Raw genomic sequence first — 17,451 nt, 5'->3', positions numbered from 1 at the left:
GGGTGGGGAGGGGTTGGGGTTATGTAAGACGCTTTAAGTATTTGATGCCCGATTATGTACGCGTTTGTGTCAATCTGCAACTCTTCGACTAAAAGATTTTGTGTGTCTTTTTTTACAAAGACAGTAGGATTTAAATTGCGAGAAGTAATCATCTTCAGAAACGTTTATCGTATAACAAAGAAGACATTTGTTTACTTTTTTTATTAATCAAATTTATTGTGTAATTTTTATCTTTCAACATTTATTTTTTTATATTGATAGACTTGTAGTTATATTATGAAGGCTAACAATAATAAAGTAATAAATTAATCTTGGTTTTCTTACTTTTTACAATATTTATAAAAGACATTCTTGTATTTAAAAAGTGTTTGATCAGAACACCTAAGACAGTAGATTTTGCTATTTCTTAAATGCAGAGACCAATCAGAAGCACTTGTGTTATATTAAACAAATAAATAGCGAATGAATCTAACATCTATCAAAAGCAATTCTCGCTATTTAGTTTCAAAGTAGATTTAAAATCCGCCAATCCGTTTCTTTGTTTTCTTTATTTGAGATTCAACCCCTCCCTATCTTTATTTTCTCTCTCTTTCTCTCTCTCTCTCTCTCTCTCTCTCTCTCTCTCTCTCTCTCTCTCTCTCTCTCTCTCTCTCTCTCTCTCTCTCTCCCTCCGGTTCTTAGTAAATTTCATGGACGAGTTTGGCTGATTGATGTCCTTTTTCCACACATTTTACGGTATGTGTGTTTTGCAATCACTCAAAAGCATTTGAATCAATTAATAAAATGAACATTAAAATCCCAATTATGAAAAAAATTATCCGGCTTATTTTTTACCTTTGAAATTGTGCAGTTTCTACCGGATGAGCATATGATATCATATTCCATACAACAAAAAATTAAAAAAAAAAAAGGTATGAAATACATATTCCCAAGAGAATAATGATGAGTTGAACTTTGTATTAGAATAATGTACAAATCAATGTGTTCTCCAATACTTCTTACTATGGCAATGGTCATACAGTTACCGTAAGAAATGCTTACGGTAATGAACTCAATTCTTAATAAAAGTAAAATGTTTAACTTCAAAACGTGTTGCTGAAAAATAGATTAAAATTTTCCATAAAGATTAATAGTACAACCAACTCGTTATTTTCTTCTCTGTGGTGTTTTTTTTATGTAAACAACTAATGATGATTCATACAACAATTATATTTTTGCGGCCCATTTGACGCTTGCGTGAATATTTTTTGTTGTATCCTTTGAAAGGTATTAAATAGAGCTCATCAAGGTAAACTATCAACGAAATTGTGCAAAGCGTCATTGCACTGCACTACAATACATATTACATATCGGGCAACACTCGTATGCTAAAGGTATTTTCAAAGAGGTCCAGCGTCAAATCGTTTGGGAAAAAACGTGGATCTTAAGGAAGAATTGTTGCTTGTAATCATAAATGTTTTTAGAGTTTTCTTTGAAATGGTATATTACAGGCAACACGAAGACAACAAAAATGGGCGTATCATTGATACGGTAAATTCAATCTTCCGGCAACAGACAATTAACTACTGCTTAAAATTCTTTAACGGGAAAAATTTCCCATAACTAGAGTTATTTTGTGTTGTTGTTGCTTTGCTTGTTGATGATATTAAAGTTTCTTTTCATGCATACTTCAATTTGTTACAATTATTGCAAAGCAAAGAAATGCAAAACTTTACAATATATAGATATATATTTTCAAAACGTTACAATTAAACCGTAGAAAGAGTTTTTTTCTATTTTAGGTAATGTGAACACCAGATCACGTGATGATAATATTGTCAGTGTGAGCTAAAAATGTATCTTTTAGTATAGAATGGGTAAAGATTGCATCGTCTCTCTGGTGTGTCATCTTTGTCGTGCTCTCGTTGAGGATGTCGAGGATTTCATCTTTATCTCTTTAAATGTCAATCCCATGTTCACGTAGAATTTTTATTTGTTTAAACAAAACTTTTTTTACAATAGATAGACACAAAAAAAGAGTTTTTTAATGACAATTCCTTAAAATATAAGATATATTAGTTAGTTTCAAAACTAATAAAAAGAAAATCAATTTTTACCTATATTCCGTTCGGATTTCAATGCATGACTTCTTGAGCATTTAGAACCGAATTTACAGCTTCGTCTGATATAGTAGCGACAGAGATGAAGAAACTGAGAGGCGTCACTTTTGCTGCATCCATCTGCCGTGTTGTAGAAGGTGCAGAAGGTGTAGAAGGTGGAGGACGAGATGTTCAAAATAGTCTGTTGTGATGTTTTTGTATCCACTCCTTGAGTTTTCGTGGATCAATATTATCCATGTATTGTTCGCGTCGAATGGATAAATTATGCTCAGAGTGCAGATAATGTCCAAACTGACATCTATTTGGTTGTTCTTGTCTGCATTTGTTTTGGAGAAAGTATTTACAGATATGCATGTCTTTACATGTTGGGTAACCACCACATTTTTGGGGCTGGTCGCATATCTGCAACTCAAAAGCTAAAAACACATTAGTCTGAGATTTTCCTCTGTCTGTGCCTTCTAGCTCAAACATTTCTGGATGTTTGTTGAGAATACGGAGTAAATCACTAACACTAAGACTTGTCAGCTGTGGATATTCAAGCATTATTTCCCTAAGCCTAAAAACAGTTAGCTGGTCACCAGTTGATGTCACAGTGTGATAGATAGCATACCTCGCCACTGTGGGAAATATACGAGAGTTATTAGAAGAGAGTTAGGTCTCTCGTCCTCATATTTGCTGTCAACAGAATGATAACATACCAATCTCACGATAAAAAACTCTAGCGTTAATATGAAAACAAAAAATCCTTTTCAAATAGGAATATAGTCATGAGAGCCTCAACCTAATATTTAATGATTAGCTAATTCATCATTAAAACCAAATTAATTATCATTAAAACCAAATTCACCATACATTGGAATAAAATATGTCCCCCTGTTATTTTAGAGAAAAGGGTTTAAGATTTTTTTGAATGCCGTTCTTTTGAAAGCTGTGAGCGAAAGTTTTGGCTTTAGTCATCTTAATATGATAAATATGGACCTTATTGTTTCTCGTTCACAGTCTTGAAATTATCATTTTTTAATAAAGTGTACCATGTTATTAGTCGAATCGTTTGTAACACCTTTCGGGACTAAATTTATTGACATGATTACTTTCACTGCAATTTTCCTAAGAAGGACAAACTCATTTATACTTCTATGTAAAACTTAGCTCTGGTCTTTAGCTTCCGGTCTGAAAAAAGTTAGATGGACGACCGGGGAGCTACTGTACCTCCCACAGTTAAAAAAAACCCTGCAATTTACTGCGAACAAAAATTGTGCTAGTTTTGGACATATTAACCTAATTTTACTAAAATTGAAAAAAATTTGTATTATTAAATTTTTCATGCAATTTACTATTGATATCGTCTCTTTACCTGCCGCAAACTGTCCCGAAACATGCTAACCGATCTCGGAAAATGAATTTTGTTAAATTCACGTCGCGATGGAGACTCGCCATTTTTACATGTAAACAAACTGCACTATTTTTTTACGGGGCCGGTGATGGTGTTTAAAAGAATATAAGAGGCAAGTAAAGTGACGATATCTATATTAAAATGTCTAAGAAATTTGTTGTAATCAAATATGTGTACAGAATGTGTTCGGATGTAAGGCTAATTAGTCCAAGAATAGGGCATATATTTTTCGCTGTAAATTGCAGTTTTGTCCTATGGATTGCATTGTAGCTCCCAGGTCTTCTATCCGAATTTTTTCAGACCGGACGCTACAGACCTGCAGCTATTCCAAAACAAGTGTGGATTTCTTTTACCCTCCCCCCTTCCGTGTAATGCTTTGTATATCTCTAGAAAAACCCGATTCTTTTTTTTTCAAACTTCGAAATTTTTTGTGTGTTTTGTTTCAGATTTTATTCTAAAATGCATATGAATGTACGTTGGAACTCTCAGGCTTACTTTTGAACAAACAGGAAGCAACATCTACAGCTTCAGTCTTTAGTTTATAATCATCCCTTTTATAAAAGTGACTGGTCAAAACATTCATTTTTTCTAAAAATACCTTTGATGAAACTAGAACAACCCCTTTTTAAAAATTCCTTTTAATTTCCGGGGTCATTATTTAAACAAACACCAGTCGTCCGCATTTATTGTAGCTCAAAAGCTCACATGAGCATTCATCTTTGGAGAATTATTGTTATTATTAAAAATGGAGAGATGGAAAAATTGAATTCATCTTATGTATAAAGAGATATCGATTTAGATTTGTGTCTCGTTATACTATCTAGATTTATAATTTTAATTCAAAATAATCAAGGAGGTAATCAAGTGATTTTTCAATTTAAAAGCTCATGCGAGTTGCTGGGGATTTTGAAACTTTGAATGAGATATTAATCTCATATTTTTTGATTGAGAAATTAGCTACTCTATGCTTTGTGACAGGATTACTTTTAAGATGTCATATTTCTGAATTAGGACATTAAGGTTAATTACACATTTCCTGTATTTCCTTACAAAAATAATTTCGAGTTCAACTTAAAAAAAACCCTGATCGATCTCAAAATGTTCAATTCCTGCATCTTCTCATGAAATACATACAGTTTATGCAGATAATTGATGATGGTTCCTTGAAAATCAAAAAGTGAAAGTATTTACTTTTTGTAGTAATGTTTCAAGTATGTCAAATAACTTACATATTCTGTACTTTCTGTTTGCTTTCCTTGTAATGTAAATATACCCATGACACAAAGGAATAACGAGAAAAATGACTGCATAATTCGTCAATCGAGGGTTCTCATGGTTTATATGAATCTATTAACATTTCAAAAGTCTTTGAAAAGTTGTTATTTTTTATATATATTAGAGGGCTTTAAAAATAGGTGAATAAGTTAATTTAATGTAAACGTTTTCATAATATCTCTATAAAGGTTGAAGCTGAATATAAGAATGTTCAAAGAAACGGGGTAAGATAATTTATACATAATGCACATTATAACAACAGGAGTATCAACTGTCAATTTGCAAAGCCCAATTGGATGCTGATAATGCAAAAGTTTGCATCGTCCAAAATAGACTGAAAGATGAAGAAATTTAATTCACGATTTAATGATATTCAAAATTGAAAAAAAGAGAGAATGATGAATGAAAAAGTTCCCTTTGTGTTAAACAAAATTTCACAAAAAGACCAGATAAAATATCAGACAGAAATTTAAGAACAGACAACGTTTTAGTTCAGGTAGTTAAGAAGTTTCAGAAGTATGTATACGGGGCGCTTGTTTTTATTTCTCTTCATACAAAATCTTATCAAAAGTATCGGGTTTCCCTCAGGTTTTGTTATGTTTGTATAGAAAAAAAATTTGCGTGCAGAACTTTCAAAATTGTCATACCATGCGTCATTCTAAAACCCGTTTCAAAAGTACAGGGACACTCATAGGCCTTAAGGATAACCTGAGTAAAATGCAGCCCTAAGTACTTGGGATCTTACACAGACAGTTGTCAACCATTAAGCTTATTTTCTGTTCTTAAAACCGTATTTTATCATCACGTACGAGGGTTGTTAGGAAAGTTTGCGGACAACGTGATTTTCTGTGTACTTTGTGTAGGATGAAATACTGTCGTTTCATTAATATTCAAGGGTTTCAATTTTCGTGGTTAAAGTGAAAAACAAAGTTTCAAGGATCCTTAAATTCGTGGCTAATGATCCTATCAATACAAATGATCAGTAGAAATTGCACAGAAATGAACATTTATTTTCATGGATAAACACGAAATCCACGAAAATTAGTATTCAACGAATATTGATCAAACCACAGTATGTTTTATTAAATGACTACCAATTGAAAATAAATTTGCAAAAAGGCATATGATTTAGAAGTTGTTTTCAAAAGATACAGCGATTTTTATTTTGCATGAATTGGATTTACGGAGCACCATTTCATATTTCCACGACGTCAAGTGACGTCAAACTACTGAAAAGCAATTTAAACCTGTCGCTCCTTTTCAAAATGCACGTTCACACCATTATTTGTCAAATTTTTGTTTAACGTCTTTGTGTCAAATCGTAGATCATTTAGGTCCGAAAATCTCTGTCTACGCAGTTTCGACTTTTGATAAGGGAAAAAAGCGAAATCCATAGGAGCAAGATCCGGGCTGTACGGGGGGTTGGGGTGCTGCGAGTGATCAAGATATCAGTATTTCCATTTTCAAACCTCCAATTTCGATTGTGATTCCAATTGTAAACCTTTGTTCTATAAAATTAGCAGAATATAATAACCTTTTGGTCTCCAAAGGAGATTTTTTGCGTGCACACAAAATTTAATGACGACCCGGTGCTCCAAGGTGTCCATTCACGTTAACGTTTTTAACTCATTTTACTAGCGTTGGTCGTCCATATTCGGCAATAAAACGGTCAGAAATTCTTCAATTTAACGAGGCCGAATCTCATTGGTTCTGCCCTAGATTTTTGAATAAAATTTTTACCTGAATTTCAACTGATATAATTATTATTTTAAGATAAAAAGATAATTTACCACACCGTTTGTTTAAGGGGTCATCTCAAAGTTTGTTAATTTTTAACATAGCACCCTATGGGATTTTGCTTGAAATGTATCAATTCTGCATATTTTTTACAATTTTTTTATACTTCTGCCCTAAGGATTTCTTTTTTTTGTTCTACATATTAAAGTTATTGCTAAAAGGCACCAAATGCTAAAATAAAAAAAACCTTTCACCTCCTGGTTTGTTCCAGGGGTCTTATCAAAGTAGTTTTTTGTATGCCCAATTTCCCAGTTTGTCAGATAATGGCTATTTTTTATTTGACAAAGGCGGAAATGGTGAACTTTATAGTGTCATTAAAACATTCAGACATATTTAAGTAATAAATAAATATATAACATCACATATTTAGGGTCATTAATATAAAATACATGGTTACTGTTTTGAAATATATGAATTAAGCTATATTTAGGCTGGTTAAGAAAACGTGACAGAGGGCTAAGCTTGCTGAACCCTCTTCATGTTTTCGACCTGAGCCCAAATATAGCTTATACTTCGAGACATTTATGTTAAGTCCACAATATAATATCAATTTTACGCATCAAACGAGCTATTTTCAACTTTCGCTGAATATCTGCAGTTGAAACTATCATGCCATGGCGTCAACAAAGCAAAAAGATGACGTCACAATACAAATGAAACGCCGCGCAAAAGCGTTCGTACTCGTCCTGTACTCGGCCTAGTTAATTGAAAATTTCACAAAATGACCTTCATTACTTATTTTGATCTCAACGAAATATCGTTTATTTTTTATGCGCTTAAACTGTACATTTTCTAAATAAGGAAAATGCGTACAAAATATTAAACAATTAAAAACTGACATGCTCTGTGAAGCAAATCTTATCAAAATAATTAATCTATGTATTTTTTTATGGTGCATTTAAAATAAGCACATCTTTACATATATCTTATAAAATACGTCAAGATTAAATCTGAAAAGTTTCTCTGGTATCATGCGAGTAGTCTGTTTACAATCGAACTTGTCCATGAACTTTTCTTACAACCCTCGTAATTTCCAGTCCATTGTCATTCTTTAAGTAAATGTAGTATTTTAACAACAATGATTTTTTGGTTACAAATACTATGATAACCGATGTACAGAGCTCTGCAGTACACACAGTGCATAGCTTACATTTACTTCATGGAAATACCGGTATTTGTTGGTGCATTGAGAGAGAGAGAGAGAGAGAGAGAGAGAGAGAGAGAGAGAGAGAGAGAGAATGTAGGGGATGAGTTACATATATATTTATATAATCCATTACGTATTTCATTTTTTGGAGATGCGGTTTTAATTGAAGCAATTTTTCATAGATTTTAAGCAAGTGTCTTTTATTGTCAAGAGATACTATTCTTTCGAAGATATCTTTCTTTAAAATGCTACTTTCTCTAGAACTCTAAATTGCAATGATGAAGAGTTATTATATTTACAAGAGAATATATAGTGGTTGATAGCAATGACTAACAAACTGTGTAGTCTATAAATGATTTTTTTAATAAATTTCCAAACAGATCTGATTGTATATCTAAACTGACAAAGAAATCAATGTTATTATGAGCACATTCTTCTAGTTTTTACCTCAAACAAATTCAAATAAAGGTGATCTACTGTTTCTATATCTCTTTCACAAATGTGCAGTATTGTGAGCCAATATTTTAATTTTACAACTTGTACTCTAATTGATCATCAGAATGTTTCATAAAAAAAAATGTACATCAACTCCCAAACAATAGCGTCTCTGGCTACTAGGTAATGGTATGAATAAGCTGGATGGAAAATCAATTTCACAAATAAGATCATCAGTATTTTAAAATTTAATATGACATTTTATTTTTAAAACACCCGTTATAGTATCCCAATTTTACTCACCTTCGCAGTCTCCAAGATATTATTGGATAGTTATACTTGAAAAACTATTTACATTAGCTTACTTCTTTTTAATGGTATAAATAATACGCACCACCAAAAGAATTATTAATTAAATATAGAGCTAGACACCCCACTGCCTTTCAAAGTTGTAGCACTTTTATGACTTTCATAAGAATAAATTTAAATAAAAACAAATTTTAAAATATTGTTCCTGTAACTGATAAAGCATTCACCCTATTTTCAAGAATTTCTATTTAATTCTATTTAGAAAAAATCCTGGTCATTCGTTTGAAAAATTAAAGGCCCTTTATTTAAGAATTTTATGCTTCAAGTCTGGTTTAATAGGATAAGTTGTTCTATAATGATAAAAATGTCGATTTTCCATAAGTTATATTCAAGATATTGTGAATCATATACATGTACAAGGTGTCCCAAAATATTTGATATCATTTAAAATTCCTACAAATTGAACACTATTTGGCCAAAACTTGTAAATTGAGATTAAATACAATAGAAGTTTTATAGCTATTTTTTCAGAATTATGCACTTATAAATTCTTAAAAATTGGGTTCTGTTAACAAATATTTTAGCCTCATATGTTATATTTAGCTCAATTTTAGATTAATTTCTTTAATTTCATTTTAACTTTTATATGCTTAAAAAATGGATAAAAGGCCACTCCTTTATTATTATATTCTAAATGAATTTTTAGGAGAGATGTTGCTGCTTGATGATGATACACGCCTATAAACAGGAATCTGTTTCATATGATGAAATAAAACGGCCAATACTGATCTAAAATGTCCTCATGCTAGCTTTTTTCTTCATATCAAGTATGTAAAAAATCATCTTTTTACTTCAAAGAAACTTTTCTTTTAATATTTTATTGCACAAACGGATAGTGATGTGATTATCATTTTTTCTGTGTAGTTCACCCGTATATAGCAATAACAATAGAATTGTGTGAATGATTTTTATTATAATTGTGTTTTATATTTTCCTTTTATATTACGTATAAAATATCGCTTATTTCAAAAATCATTTTACTTTTTACGCTTCATTGTTCACATGGTTGCTATGTTGTCTGTATTGCTGTAGGAACATTATGATACTATTCGAGGTTGTTTGGGTAGTTTGCGCAGGTGTTTATTTGGGGTTTTTTTTTTTTTATAACTATTAGTATTCAAACTTCTTTGGCTAGTTTAGGTAGCCTTTATTCGGGTTGTAGCCTAGTTTTTCTCTTTTAATTAATTTCAGTTATTACATTAGTACTTCGTACGATTTTAAATTTGAAAACATAAAGTTTTTTTTTTTATCAAAGGTCTTTTATAACGCAATTGAGTCGCGAATGAATTAACAACAATAATGCATGTAGAAAAAAAAATTAATTAAAAAATAAATGCAATTTCAGCGTCAGGTAATATACTTACTGAGCTAATATAAATGGATAAGACAAGAAATAAAAGGGTTTTTTTTATTTGCTAAGTTGAAAAGAAAGAGAACAGCAGATGACTTGAATTAATTAAGCTGCATTGTGCAACAATTCCGACGAATACTGAATGTCATGGTTTAAGAGAGACGGACCGTTGAAATGCATTTGCATGGATATAGTCTTGATGTAAGGGAATGCATGTGTGGGAAAAGATGGTTAAAAATGAAGAGCGACTCTGACAAATACTAATTATTTTCCAGCCAGTGTATGTAGAACTTAAGTGGTACACTTGGGGTGGGGAGAGGTTGGGGCTATGTAAGACGCTTTAAGTATTTGATGGCCAATTATGTACGCGTTTGTGTCAATCTGCAACTCTTCGCCTAAAAGACTTTGGATGTCTTTGTTACAGAGACAGTGTATTTTAAATTGCGAGAACAGTGACCATATTCGAAAACGTTGATCGTATAGCAAAGACATTTGTTTACTTTTTTAATTAATCAAATTTGTTGTTTAATTTTTATCTTTTAAGCTAACATTTATTTTTTTATATTGATAGACTTGTAGTTATATTATGAAAGCTAACAATAATAAAGAAATAAATTAACCTTGTTTTTCTTACAATATTTATAAAAGACATTCTTGTATTTAAAAAGTGTTTGATCAGAACACCTAAGGCCGTGGATTTGGCCAATGATTCTAACAGATATCAGAAGCAATTCTCGCTATTTAGTTTCAAAGAAGTTTTAAAATCCGCCTACCCTTTTCTTTGTTTCCTTTATTTGAGATTCAATCCCTCCCTGTCTTTATTTCTCTCTCTCTCTCTCTCTCTCTCTCTCTCTCTCTCTCTCTCTCTCTCTCTCTCTCTCTCTCTTGTCATGGGGCATATAATGTAACGGTTAATCAATTTTGTTAGTGACAATGTTTGCAAGAGAAATAAATGTTGAAAGGACACTTATACCATTTTATTGCTGAACACGACCTTAAAAAAGCACCAGCAGAGAGGCATATTAACCTCTTGGTTTTAATATCCTAATTTCTCACCTTGGAAGGTATGGCCGACGAGTAGTATTTTTATACATCGTTTCAGTTTTTGCGCTTTAAATTTCTTGTCTTATGTGAATTTTTCTGTTTTATATATTGCTTGAACTGAATATTTAGTCTATCTTTTCTCCTGGTTTAAAATGAGTCCTTCAACTATAAATATTTTATCGCGACCGAGTGGTGTAATTTGTACATTCTCATATATAGGTGCATACCTCAATGGCGGAATACTCTGAACTATAAAGAAATGTGCAGCTCATAAAAGGGCTATAGGAATAGCAGCGGTGCAAAAGAAACTTTTTAACATGTCAGTTGTAAGCAATTTCTTTATAATTAAAATTTATAAAGGGTCAAATAAAGTGTCAATTTTTTCTTCATTATTTATTTGTCACAACTGACATAGTAGTTTTATTTGCACATCATGCCACAACCTGTTAAAGGGCGCCATCTAATAATTTTCGTGTAAACTAATTTAAATTGGTTCTCGTATGCAGTGGATAGAAGCTTGACATTATGTATAAGAAGTTTGTTGGTCTTTTGCTTCTTGCCTCGTATAATACAGTGTATATGTGTGCTTACATAACGAGTGTCGTTGATATTGCATTTGTAGGATTGATGAGATAAAATTACATGTGTCAAGAGAAGACAAAGTATCGTCTTACACACGGTGTTTGATCAAGTTCAACCGAAAAATTTCAGTTTATTTTAATTTATGTTAGGTGGATGAATAAGAGATTTCAATAGATGCTGTCCTTAAAAATGACGAGGTTTGTAATAGTAAAATGAACATTAAAATCCCTTTTAAGTATTCTTCGCTGTTTAAAATATATAACTTTAATATATGAATCCATATCTAAATTGCATCACGGTACCCTGACTTAGGTAGACTGCTGAGGCACTGACTGGCGTCTGAGCCAAGGACTTTTTGGTACCTGTATCGACGACCAGATATGTTTTTACGTTTTGGAAAAAGGATACAATCGCATTGGTCTAGATATGAAAAGTAGGATGGGTGTGGCAAGACGGAAACCTTCTCCAAATTCAGAAATCGTATTATCATTAGGTATAAATTGTCCAAGCCCTAACACAGAGCGTCGTTTATGATAATATTTCTTGAACGTCTACTACAATGTCTCGGCAATACCGACATGTACCACTTTTTCCCATCAGCACCGGAGTTCGTACGGATTTACCATCACATCATGGTATCATACCATACCATCGTGAATATGAAATAAAGCTGATGGGTTTTTTGGGGGGACTATACGCCTTCTTCTTAGTTTAGTTAGCCATAATTCTCAATATTTGCAAATTGTCTTTGCTTTAATTTAGGAATCATTTTTTAAAAATTAATTAGCGGTTTGTACTCATACCCGTTTTTTGGTCATGTGTCAAATAATGCGATATTTATCTGTCAGATATCTTTCGTTCTTTTAAAAAATGCTTTAAAATGAAATGCAATATCACACATCGGGTATCAGCGATCACTTTTCATTATTTCCTTGATATTTGAAATATTTGCTTTGCATGTTACAGTCATAGGTCGGCCAGATTTTGACGGAAATTTCTTTTTCCATGTACCTACTGTCTCACTAGATGCCTTATCAGATCAATAACCTTCCATCAAATTAGTAAAAATCAGCATAAGAGAAAAATCAATAATTTTGCAGGCTTTTATATAAGCTCTAATTTCATGTCAATTATATTCTCGACCCGTTTTCCAATCAGTTTTACATTGTTCAACGATCGACTGGCTCTCTTGAAATTACTAAAAGTTTAAAACTATGTGGATCTAAGGCTCGTGCTAATACCCATTGAAAGGTATTAAATAGAGCTCTCCAAGGTAACATTATCAACGAAATTGTCCAAAGCGTCATTGCGCTGTACTACAATACATATTACATATCGGACAACACTCGTATGATAAAGGTATGTGCTTGGATGAACCAGCATCAATCAGAGGAAAAATGTCTTTCTTGTTATTCCAGAGTGTAAGCTTTACTTCATGTAAATCATAGCCAAACCAAAAAAGCGTTAGGTGATTTAAAAACTATATATTCTAACACCTAAATTTTCAAAGAGGTCCAGCGTCAAATCGTTTGGAAAAAAAAAACGTGGGTGTTACGGAAGAATTCATATACGTTTATAGAGGTTTTTTTTTAAAATGGTATATTACAGGCAACACAAAGGCAAAAATGGGCGTATCATTGATACGGTAAATTCAATCTTCCGGCAACAGACAATTAACTACAGCTTAAAATTTTATCGCGGGAAAAATTCCCCATAACTAGACTTTGCTTGTTGATGATTACAAAAATGTTTCTTTTCATGCATACTTTAATTTGTTACAAAGAAATGCTTATGGTGAAAAGATGCAGAATGACATTTTGAAATGTTACATATATTAAAATGTTTTAAATATAATTATATTCAAAACAAAACATTCTATAAAAATATAAACGTTATTTTATGAATAATATATGTCCAAATTGTAAGATGTGCATACAAAGATGAATGACGGCCTATCATTTTTCGTGATTCCTCGACTTCGTCAAGTCATATTTTTGTTGAGCAAAAGTCAATCACTGAGCATTGACGTCAAATCATTTTTGATTTTGGCCATAAATATTTTACGTTTTGACAAAAATGTTTACTTCAAAATATATAGACAGATATTTTCAAAACGTTACAATTAAGCCGTACAAAGAGTTGTTTTCTATTTTATGTTATGTGAACACCAGGTCACTTAATGATATTATTGTCAGTGTGAGCTTGATAATGCGAATTATAGTACTGAATGAGTTTAGATTGCATCGTCTCTCTGGCGTGTCATCTATGTCGCGCTCTCGTTGAGGATGTCGATGATTTCATCTTGATCTCTTTCAATGTCAATCCCATGTTCACGTAGAATTTCTATTTGTTTAAACAAAACCTTTTTTTACAATAATTATATAGATAAACGCAAAAAGAGGATTTTTTTTAATGACAATTCCTTAAAATATAAGATTTATTAGTTAGTTTCAAAACTACTAAAAGAAAATTAATTTTACCTATATTCCGTTCGGATTTCAATGCATGACTTCTGGAGCATTTAGAATCGAATTTACAGCTTCGTTTGATATAGTAGCTACAGAGATGAAGAAACTGACAGGTGTTATTTTTGCTGCATCCACCTGCCGTGTTGTAGTAGGTGCAGACCTGAGGAGGACGAGATGTCCAAAATAGCCTGTTGTGGTGTTTTTGTATCCACTCCTTGAGTTTTCTTGGATCAATATTATCCATGTATTTTTCTCGTAGAATGGGTAAATTATGCTCAGAGTGCAGATAATGTCCAAACTGACATCTATTTGGTTGTTCTTGTCTGCATTTGTTTTGGAGGAAGTATTTACAGATATGCATGTCTTTACATGTTGGGTAACCACCACATTTTTTGGGCTGGTCGCATATCTGCAACTCAAAAGCTAACACCACATTGCTCTGAGATTTTCCTCTGTCTGTTTCTTCTAGGTCAAACATTTCTGGATGTTTGCCGAGGATACGCAATAAATCATCGATACTAAGACTTGTAAGCTGTGGATTCTCAAGCATTATGTCTCTAAGCTTAGAAACAGTTAGCTGGCCACCATCTGACGTCACAATGTGATAGATAGCATATCTTGCTACTGTGGGAAATATCTGGGAGTCGGTTAAGGAATGATTTGTAGCACCGCGTTCTCTCCTCCTCATATTTGCTGTTAACAGAAAGATTCAAATCTGTGTCATGATTAAAAAACCACTATGATTACCTTCACAAAAATTTACAAGCGCTGTTTTCCTAGGAATGACTATCTTCCATATTCTTCTTTGGAATTCCCCACCAAGCTTAGAACTCTCCAACCCTCTCCTGTGTTTTGTATGCTAGAAATTCCCGATTCTTTTTTATCTTAAATTTTTTTTAGACTTTTTCTCTTTTAGAATTTATTTTAAAACGCTTAATGAGGATAATGTTGAACTCTCAGGCCTCCTTTGAAATAAATGGTTAATAGCAACATCCACAGCTTAAGTCCTTTGTATGTTAGCATGAAGGTTACCGGTAAAAAACTTTATTTTTCCTTTATTTCTGTCTTATATAAACCAAAAACCCCTTGTTATCACTATGGCCCCCGATGTCATTACATGAACAAGCTCAAATCTTCCACACTTATCAGGTACGTAGCATCAGGGGGGGGGGGGGGGGAGGGGCAGGGGGGGCCTGGTCCCCCAACTTGTTCTCACAGCAACAATTTTTTTAAAATTTATATATAAAAAATTGAATAAACATGGAGTTGGCCCCCCACTTTTTTGAAGTATGTAAAAAAATTGATATGAAAATAAGGAAATGAGGAGTGAAATAGCCCCCCCCCCCCCCCCCGGATTAGGATTTTGAAGATTTTGGGAAACGTTAAATTCCTCCTTTTTTTTTTTTTTTTTTTTTGCTTGTCAAGATTTTTTGAATGAGTCTGCCCCCCCCCCCCCCCCACTTTCAAAAACGATGCTACGTGCCTGCTTATTGTAGCTATCTTTGAATTTTGATGATATAGAATTTTTTGATTTCCTAATCATTCGACCTTTGAAAGGGGTATGGTCATTCACTTTTACAAACTGAAACGTGCGTCCCGAGGTTTATTGAAAATATCTTCAAATGTTTTAATAAAGAAGTGTTAAAACGTTTCCAGGCACCTTATGTCGTTTCAAAATCTCACATGGGCATTTATTTTTGGCGAGTTATTGTTATTATTAAAAAATATTAGGAAAAAGAATGAATTCATCTCATTCAAAAGGATATATATATATTTCGATTTGTGTCTAGTTATCCTTTTTAGATTTATAATCATTAAAGATAGTAAGTGATTGTTGAATTTAAAATATCCGGTTGTTAAAAAGGTCCTGCGTGTTGATGACGATTTAAAACTATGAACCAGATATTAATCTCATATTTGTAAAGGATGACTGCACTCAATGACATTTAAGAATCGCGACAAAATAAACGTTAAAATGGCATGTTTCTTTCAATTGTAGGGAATGCCAATGTCTTAACTGAAACCTCATGTAATATAGCATTATTACAAAGTTCATATTAACAAAGAACGAAACCGTTTTCATAGCATTTTCTTGAATCTCCGTAGGATAATGGGGACGCGCATGCACTTTTTTAAAGACCTAATTCACAGTCAAAGCATGTTTGCCTATTGTTCTCCTTTTAATGGTTGTTGTATATAAACTTTGGGAAAACAAAACTCCCGTCACGTGATGTGTTAGGTAGCACGCAATCTGCTAGGCGATACTAGTGAGACAATTCATACCCGTGTAATAAAAGAACCCAAGTATTTCCAAATTTTTTTAAAAACCTCACGAGAGAAATATTCTGTCCAAGATTTTCGTCATTTTCATTTTTTAGAAAGTTTAAAACTTCTATTCTGTGCGTTACATATTAATCTACTTGTTAATCCATTTCGTACACATAAATTGTTTACATCAGCTACTGGTTTAAGACCATCAATGGCTACTTATACTAGTCGATCGATCGATCAATCGATCGATCGAGAGAGAGAGAGAGAGAGAGAGAGAGAGAAGAGAAAGAGAGGTGTTCATGTATAGTACCGCTAATCTAATTCTAGACCACTCATTATAATATAAGATCAACTATCCATGCATTTTTTTGAGTCTTATTTTCAATCAAGGAAAGACAAGTCTACATTCAAGATGTTTGCAGAGCAGTTAGGGTAATAAAACAAGAAATTATTTATTGCATCGCAGTTTAAAACAATTATTAAAATAATTTTCCATTGGAAATTGAATAAACACTATAACAAATATTGAGCGAGGAATAAACCTAACAACAGTAACAATAGTGACCGAAAAAGGGCCCAAAGTACGGCGTTAAGTGATCCTTTGGGAAATTACTTTCTGCTTTGTAACAGGGTAACATCTATGATGTCATATTACCGAATCAAGACATTAGGCTTTATATAAAAATGACAATTATACTTTACCTGTAGTTCCTTACAAAAATGCAAAAATAATGTCGAATTCGATTATTTTTTTTTAAGTGATCGATCTCAGAATGTTCAATTCCTGCATATAATCATGTAATGCAGATAGTTCATAATGGTTGCTTGAAGATTAGAAAGTGAAACTATTTACCTTTTGGTCACAAGCATGTCAAATAACTTACATATTCTGTACTTTCTGTTTGTTTTCCCTGTAATGTAAATATACCCATGACACATTGGAAATACGAGAAAAATGGCTTCGTTAAACAAGGGTTCTTGTGGGTTATATGAATCTATCAACATTTTTAAAAGTCTTTAAATGTTGTTATTTTATATACATTAAGGGACTTTAAAAATAGCTGAATAAGTAAATTTTTTATGTTAATGTTTTCAGAATTTATGTGAAAGGGTTGAAGCTCAATTTAAGACTGTTCACAGACACTGGGTAAGATAATTTAGCGATATTCACATTGTATAACAATAATAAGGGGTACCAAGTGTCAATTTGCGAAGCCCGA

This window comes from Magallana gigas, chromosome 5 (genome assembly GCF_963853765.1).
Source record: "Magallana gigas chromosome 5, xbMagGiga1.1, whole genome shotgun sequence".
NCBI classification, from domain to species: Eukaryota; Metazoa; Mollusca; class Bivalvia; order Ostreida; family Ostreidae; genus Magallana; species Magallana gigas.
The sequence above is the reverse complement of the archived record's forward strand: the minus strand, read 5'-3'. Positions refer to the sequence as shown.